This window comes from Phoenix dactylifera, chromosome 9, assembly GCF_009389715.1.
Source record: "Phoenix dactylifera cultivar Barhee BC4 chromosome 9, palm_55x_up_171113_PBpolish2nd_filt_p, whole genome shotgun sequence".
NCBI classification, from domain to species: Eukaryota; Viridiplantae; Streptophyta; class Magnoliopsida; order Arecales; family Arecaceae; genus Phoenix; species Phoenix dactylifera.
In genome coordinates, this window is record NC_052400.1 from 6,479,995 (window position 1) to 6,488,560 (window position 8,566).

General features: G+C 39.4%; 2 long non-coding RNA genes across 2 annotated transcripts; one reads left to right on the forward strand and one right to left on the reverse strand.

Moving 5' to 3' along the window:
- Positions 1–3,207: 3,207 nt before the first annotated feature.
- On the forward strand, positions 3,208–7,197 carry LOC113463409. The gene is made up of 2 exons (XR_003387575.2): positions 3,208–3,690; positions 5,245–7,197. It is a non-coding gene; the product is annotated as an uncharacterized LOC113463409 (long non-coding RNA).
- LOC120111857 lies at positions 3,877–8,329 on the reverse strand. Its single transcript, XR_005513259.1, has 2 exons — positions 6,363–8,329; positions 3,877–6,280 (listed from the first exon to the last, which is right to left on the reverse strand). It is a non-coding gene; the product is annotated as an uncharacterized LOC120111857 (long non-coding RNA).
- Between the last annotated feature and the right edge of the window lie 237 nt (positions 8,330–8,566).

The window sequence follows — 8,566 nt, forward strand, 5'->3', positions numbered from 1 at the left end:
GATCGCCGCCCGCCGACGGATCGCCGCCCGCCAGTGTTCGCCGGACCTCCTCCTCCTCCTCGGTTCGCGGCCGCCCCCGGGTCCAATTTCCAGCAACAGTTAGCGCTAGAAGAAGGGCGGACGCCGCACGCCGATGATCCACCGCCCACCGTTCTCGCTCACAGGCCCCCCCGGAGGACACCGCCAGACGACGAACCGCCGTCCGCCGATTCTCCCGCCGGAGCTCCTCCTCCTCGGTTTGCGGCCGCCCCCGGGTCCAATTTCCAGCAACAATTCCTAATTCAGATTTCCTGGCTGTGGTTATAACAACTGGCTTGTTTCAGTCATCCACTTTTCAATTGTTTGGACCAAGGCGGTTCAACCAACGGCCCGGTGGAGCAAATCCTTTACCGGTCTAGTTAGACCGAGCTCGACCGGACCTTTCAAGTGCCCAAAAGTCGAAATACCTGCCGGTACAGTGGTATGTAACCAGATGCTTCACCCAAAGACGATCCTTGCTTAGGTGGCTAAATTTTGACCACATGTCATTTATCAAAAAAAAAAATTAATGAAGCCGTTACTCTCGACACGGCCCCAACCAACTGGAGCCAAAATCTCAAACACCCAAGCACTAAATTCCTTCAATCATAAAATGCCAAGTAAGAGAGTACACATCACTCTCACTTAACTTTCGCGTTTTGTTTGCATGAATTTAGTGTTTGGTGTTCGAGTTGATACGTCCGGATGGTTGATGGGTGGGTAACCAAGTGTCGTACCGCCGTCCTGTCTCCCGGGTTCGAGCGCACGGCGTTAGCACACGTCACGCGCCGACGACACCGTCGCGTTCCAGCTGGACACATGACGGCGTCCCCGCGAAATATCTTACGGTGGGCCCCGACGGACTAGACCCAAAGTTTTGGGCCCACCAGGGTGGTATTCTCCTATTAAATTGGGGGCTTACGAGGCGTGAGAAGGGCTTGGCTGGTGGCCTAACGGAATTGGTGGGGCCCTGCCCCCACGAAAATATTCTTGACGTGGGGCGGCTGGGGTGAAGGTGCTTTCCTGAAAAAAAAGAAATTTTTTTGTGGACACTACCATCTTAGACACACAAAAGGGACAAGCTGATGTGGCACCACCTCCCCTCTGGGGCTCGTAGTCGGTGCTTTGGTTTAGGTCTGTTTAGTGTATGTCTTTTTTCTTTTTTAAACTTTACTCACAAGCGCAAGTGGGATGCTCATGCGTGTTGTCCATGAGGCAAAGATATAAGGATTTGGTGGGAAAAAGGCCGAGAATATGGATGAGAACTTAGGAGAGGTGACACTCGTGGTGGTCTCCAAATATGGCAATGATACCAGGGCAAAGGGAGAAGAGAGTATGAGGTTAAAAAGTTTGGGAGATTTGAAGGCTAGCCCTTTGTTTAGGTGCAATACTGTTGAAGCTAGCCCATATTGGTCTTACAAGTTACAACCAAGTTTTTTCGCATTAGTGTTGGGCATGTATTTAGGAAATCTCGGCAATTGTGAAAATGATACATCTCAAGATAATCCCTAAGCTAATATTTTCTTACCCACTTTTACCATTTTAAATTTAAATAATTCTTTAATAATAAAAATATAAATTTATTATTTGTAGGTAATTCTTAATCTTGATGCTACATGTTGATTGACATTTCGATATCAACCATCTTGGAAAATCTTGATTCCTTTTCAACTTCTCTTTTTCTCATTTGGTCATCATCCACCAAAGTCGAGAAACACGATATCTCATCTTTATTTTTTTGTAAAAGATATCTTATCTTTGCAAAACCTATTTATGTTTGTCATTGTTAGCTAGCACGAGCTATTTGCTCAAAAGTATATAACTGAGGTTCATAGGGAGGTCTGTTCCACAAGCCATGGTGCATCTTTAACATTTGAAGCTTCTGGTTGAGGAACTAGATGGACTGTCAAACCTTTCATTTCTTTTACATTGCTTTTCTCAAAAAGATTGAAAGAAAAGACAAATAACATTTTTGAATTCCTATTAGGATTGATTGTCTCAAATTATATGTTTTTCCCTTTCATTTTCTCTTGACTCTATAATAAATGGTGTTAGACAAATTCAAAGAAACAAGTTTCAATTATGGTCCTATTTAAGGTCAATAATAGTAGTTTTCTATCCTTCTCTCGTATAGATTTTCAATTATGATCCCAACTAAGGTCAATCATGGTAGTTTTCCATCCTTCTCTTACAAAGAGTTTTAGTTATGCTCTTAAGTAAAGTCATTCATGGTAGTTAGCCATCTCTCTTTTGTATAGAATTCCATTAGGGTCCCAAACCTACCAGTACATATTCTCGAGCACATTCTTTTATCAAAGTCAACAACACCCACTAATCTCCTAGCCTAGAATTGGCAAGAATTATGGACTTTACAGCCATACCTTTATTCACTTTAATAACTCCAAATTTTCAAGTTTTGATCCATCAACTTAGCTTTTTCTTACCAAAAATTAAAGAAAAATCTTTTTTTTAAAAAAAGAAAAATTGCGAATGCCACCAAATCTAGCAGAAATAAAGACATTCCTCCAAATATAGAGGTAAGAGTTAAGGCATCATTAATCGGCTCCTCTTAATCCAAACCCCTTGTGCTCCAGCCATAAAGCTACATCCTAGAGTCATTAGTGTTCTATAAGCCTGATTAGTTATCACATCTAAGTGGGATCATGAGCATGAATAAAGTCTTCAAGAAGAGGTTATTAATTTAGTAAGAAAAGTAGAAGGAGTTGGTTATTTTTGATTTATGGCTCTTCAAAGCCTCAAAAGAGGTAGGTGTGAAATGGTCCATGAGAGCCCCCACTCATGAGTGCAGGCTTTTGAAAGAGATTTGGCCTGTCTTCAGCATCGTGTGCCGCTTCAATGCTCCGAATCCATCTGATGGCGTCACCCGCGTGGGGGATTACGACGATGACCACTGCGTGAGAACAAGTACGCGGATGATGCCGTCGCAATCATTTGCATTTCGTATCAATTTGTGCGTCAACTTGAGATTGTGGCCTGGTGGCCTTCCAAGCATGCGATTGCGACAATTCGGACCAAGCTCGGACAGCGAAGCTGGTGTGTTGGATTCGTGGCTACCACGAATCCATCGGAAATCCAGTTGGGCCACCCATTCGGTGTCCTGGGTCTTGTGTCCAAAGTTCAACCACAAATCAACCATTCACCCATGGCATAAATTGGGGCTCGGCTGGATGGTGTTGGTGGCTATCTTGCCTTCCTGTCGCCCCTGATAGCACGGTATGCCTCCGCTGATCTGTTCTGACAATACAGATAAATGTCTCTTATCTTTCGTCAGTCGAACCACTTTACGGTTCAATGCTTGTATGTATTCCTTTCGGCGGGTAGCTATTTAGAAAAGTTTATTTCTGATGCCCCCTTGGCTAAATGCTTGTATTCCTTCACTCAACCTTGGCTTGATAGGCTTAGCACGATACTACGGTTCTTCAGGCTCGATTTGGCATGGTTCACCACGTTCCTTTGATCTTTTGGTTTGTTATAGTTTAATCTACTCTCGTCCTTTCCCTACAAGCTGGGTATCTCTCCCTCCGAGTCGTGCAAGAACTAGAAGGTCTCACGGGGATTGGGACAACTATCCAAACTCCAGCACTGATCAGGTGAGAAAGAAGACCGAAATAGACCTTCTAGAAAGGTCTATGATCCTACCGGAATAGAAAGGTACACTTAAATGTATTGAAATGAAGTTCTATACTATCAAGTATGATCCATTTCATTAAAAATATCTAAAAATCTAAAATCATATATTTTTATGATCTTTAAAATATACATCAAGTAGATGCAAAAATATATGTCTATATAGTAATGCTATTATATGCATGGGTGAATAGCTTGTTTTTTGGTCCGCAGCCATCCATGTTTATTGGATTTTTTAGATATGGGCACAAGATGGTTTAAAGGGCTGGCATAATTTTGCATTTGGCATCCATCCTAATGAGAAATTATTAGGTAGAAAAAGTTTGCCTGTTAGGATTATAGGCCATCCAATGATAACTTGCCACATCATCCATTCGGAATAAAAAAAGCTCCAACAATTTTTAAACCCATCTTTGGTTAACCATGGTTGATTGTCACATGAATGCCATGTGTGATCAATAGGAAACAATATTTTTCAGCTAAAAAAAAAGGAGAGGCTGAGAAACCCTAAACCTAGTCATCGCCTCTTCCTAGCCCACCACCGGACCTTAGCTCCATAAGACCGACCTCCTCCCTCCTTGGACCTAGACACCACCACTGACCTTTGGCTCGGCCCCCATCGCCGCCTCGCAACATTTGTTGACTCCTTACCAAGCAATCGTTCTCTACAAATTTGCTAGCTCGATCTCTTTAAGCCCCATCTGTAGGTACTGGTTAAAATAAGAGCAGACATTAGAATTGTTGATGAATGGTCCTTTCCTATTGTTCAAAAACTGATAGAGGTATGGGAGAGTCCCATCAATATAGGCATTCCATCTTGATTGGTTTTCTTTGTTCCTTTGCTGCTTCTTTTTTGGTACATGCTCCTTTGCTTCTTGATTTTGTCTCTCACCTCCATCTCGACCTTAGTTGTCCCTTTGATTACCTACCAGTTCCAGACTTCCTGTTGTCAAGCCCATCTCTAGCCCATACCTTCAGATCCATTGGCTCCCATGGCCATAGAAATTTGAAATCCCAAATATACGTCAATAAAACACTCAAACCTCAATTCCTTGAAGGACAGACCTCAACTAGTGTTGCTAAACTAGACAAAAGGAATTTGGAATCTTTGTTACAACACCATGAATAATGAATCCGAACTGTTTTTCCTTCCACTAGACTAATTACTATTTTTTTCAACTAAAACACAGATATAGTGAAAATATTTCCTGAATCTTTATCCTTGAATTATTCATGATTTTTTCCATAGCCAAATGGCAGATCTTTATGGGTAGAAATTTATTTACTCGTGAGAAGATACTTTGCCATGTTGTAAACCTTGATTATGAATGCAATGTGCTTTTTCTAAAAAAAATTCTTTTGGAATTGGTATAATCTCATCTATTCAAATAATATTTCAGGGATATTTTTTCTCTATCTTTTTATGTGGCTAGATCCTAATTTTGCTTTTTCCTATTTCTTCTCTGCAATTATCTGCCCTACTTCTGCTTTTTCCTATATAACTGATGTATTTTCAACTTGTAATTTAATATTTTCTTTCTGAAAACTGAGCTATAATATTTATGATTAACACTACAGTGATAGAGAGCTCTTGTTGTACTCCACAATGGGTTGGAGATGCTATTTTTCTTGCCAATGATGGAGGTGCCGTTTATATTGATAGTAAGGGAGAAGTGGAAGCTACATCTGTCCATGAGATGGATGAAAATGTGAATATTTTTACTGTTGTTTTAAAGCATAAGGTGCATGGCAAGTGAAGCCTTGTTATGGTAGGTTGAGCATAGTGAAGAGGAGGCCTAAAAATTATATTGTGATTATGCTCATCACTTTGATTTTAGTGTTAGAAGGGAGAAGTAATATTGCTTCACCAAGATAAACAAAATTATACAAAAGGACTATTGTTACTAAAGGAAGGATTGAAGGATGATACTTACCTAATAAGACAAATACACTTGGCCTGATACTAGAACTAATTGCAAAGCAATGGTTCATTTTATAGTTGATGAGCTAGGGTAATGGAAGATAACTAGATTACTTTCTAAACACAATCATCACCTGGCTAAACTGGAGGAAAGGCATTTGTTGAGGTCTGAACGGTCTTTACTTCTCATTAACTTCTGAGAAGTAATGGATTCAATGGTGGATCTAGAATTTCGAGCAATTAATGCCTTATCTTATATGGTTGAAGAAGGGGGTAAAATTGAAAATGTGGGATTTATAAAATGTGATTGTTATAATTATGTTGATATTTAGAAAATGATGCTACTTGAAACTGGAGACTCTCAAAGTCTAGTAAGCCATTTCAAGCATATGACAAATCAAGAGGGCATGTTTTATTGGGATGTGCAAATTGATCGAAAGGGTAGAATGACAAACGTTTTTTTGGAGGGATGGGAGATTTAGAATCGACGATGATTGTTTTCAGATGTAATGGATTTCGAAACTACTTATCACATAAACAGATGTAACTTAATTTGTGCACCATTTATGGGGGTTAACCACCATTAGCAAAATATCATGTTTGGGTGTGCTTTCTTGTTAGATGAGATAACAACATCCTTCATATAGTTGTTTAAGACATTCTTAGAGTCAATGGGTGATCGATCGGGCAATGCTTTAAATGACTCTCTGAGCTTTTGATGTAACTGGAAAAGAAACAATACAAGAGATCATAATTGTGATTAGCTTTTTTTTACGAAAAGCAATTGAAGATGTGTTTCCAAATACACACCATCACCTTTATTTATAGAATATCTATGAGAATGTGGTCTCATTTGGGTAGCTTTCATTTTGGTCACCCTTTCCGATAGTTGTTTAACAAATATTTGCAGAGATGTTAATCATAAGTGGAATTTGAAGAAACATAGGCTAGGATGTTTTCTGAGTATAATTCCTAAGATCACAAGTGGCTTAATAGTCTATATAAGCTTCGTCAAAGGTGACACAAGGCTCTTAACGAAGATACTTTCAATGATGGCATTAAATCATCTCAAAGGAGTGAGAGTACTGTTAATGTCTTAAATGGCATAGCTGATAAATCAATATTTCTCACAAAGTTTGTACTTGCCTTCGAAAAGTTAGTTAAAGGTTAGTGTAGAAATGAATATGAAGAGGATTTTCGTTGTGCTCAAAGTGCCTCTACACGAGCAATCAAACATAGCGAGATTTCGAAGAATATATCCAAAGTTTATACACATAAAATATATAAGTTATTTGAGGAGTTTCTTGAGTGTTGTGGTGCAGCATCATGCCATAAAATTCCATGTGATACTTTGCTCACATGCTTTAAAAGTGTTAAACAAAAAAATGCACATAGAATTCTAGAAAGTTATAAACGAAAATGGTAGATGAAAGATGCTAGAAAAAGGATGTATAAATTGAAGCAAGATGAGCCATCACAGCAGTAGTCCACCACTAAGGCGGAACCGATTTATTGCAATTGTCCAATGAGATATTCTTGTAACCTTGTATTGTTGAGCCAAGGGCACGAGGAATCAAGGAGAATTCTTTGGGATTCTCCTGAGGTGAGAGCAAAAAAAACTTAGAAGTAGTTTCCTCAAAAGGTTGAGTGTAGATGTACATTCTTATATAGGAACTAAAAAAATAGTTAAAGAAGATGACATTGGCAGCGGTGAGGATGATGAGGCTCCATTATTAAATCCCCCATACGTGAGGTCCAAAGTAGTTTCAGATGATAGAATTAAAGGCCATTTTGAGAAGCATAAAGAAAAGTTCACCCCAAGAACAAATAAGTAAATAACAATTCATTTTAGCATCTTGTTGCTTGTTAGTAATTAATTTTTGAATATTTTTTTTAAATGTTTAAATAGCTTGTTCTTGATGGAGTCTACTTTTATGGTGTAGAAAAAGAAAAGAAGGGTGCTAGGTCTTCTTCACATATCTAAGAATCTATTGCTCAACCAAGTGCCTTGCTAGATGCTCCAATAACACCATCCCTAACTGCCCCCAAATATCACATCCATTATTTCCTTTGTTAAATCAAGTATGTCTTTTTTTTTGCATCTACTCCCTTTTTGGGGTATAATAGAATTAAAACATTATTATGTATGTTGGTATATCTAAGTAATTTCTATCCACCAAACTATTTGTGCTGGATGCATAATTAGACATCACAACTGCCATCACAAGTCCCTTCATAGGTAAATTTTCAAAAGGAAGATAAAATGACAGAATCTGATGCAGAAAATATATTTGGTTACCTTATTTCTATTTTTTCTTTTAAACAACTTTCGTGAATTCTAAAAAAAGTATAGGTGAAAAATTTTAACTTCCACTTCTTTTAAAAGTGAATTCTCACCCCTCTCCTCCCGACCCTTCTTTAACTGCCCGACCTTGCCCTTGGCCATATCACTCCTACACGACTGCATCAATCTTCAATCCTTGCTAGCTACTTCTCCACTCGACGCCGAGCTATTGCTTTTCCTTGGCCATGCCGTTGGCCCCATCCCCCTTCATCTCCCTCTTTCTCTGCCGCTCCCTCGATCGTTTTTCCTCCCGATGCTAAGCTCTCCCTTTCCCTTATCCCTAGCTACATTGCTGACCTCACCCCCATCCCTCTCCTTTGTCCCCAGCCATGTCGCCTACCCTCATTTTTTAAAAAACAAAGTCAACAAAATGTATTTTCTGTTGTTAGCAATCTAAAAAATATATATATATTTAAATTTTATTTTTTTAAAAAAACAAGGGATACTGAAGCCAAATGCAGCCTAAAAATCCTGCAGCTTCTCAGCATCTACCAGCTAGCAAGTGGATGGACCCTAGGCTTTGTCCTTGAGAATTGCCCAAGCGGCACTAGATTTTAGTCCATGAGGAATACCACTCCAATAAGGCATACCAAGCAGATTCCATGGCAAAAAAACAGAACCTTTCATTTTTTTTC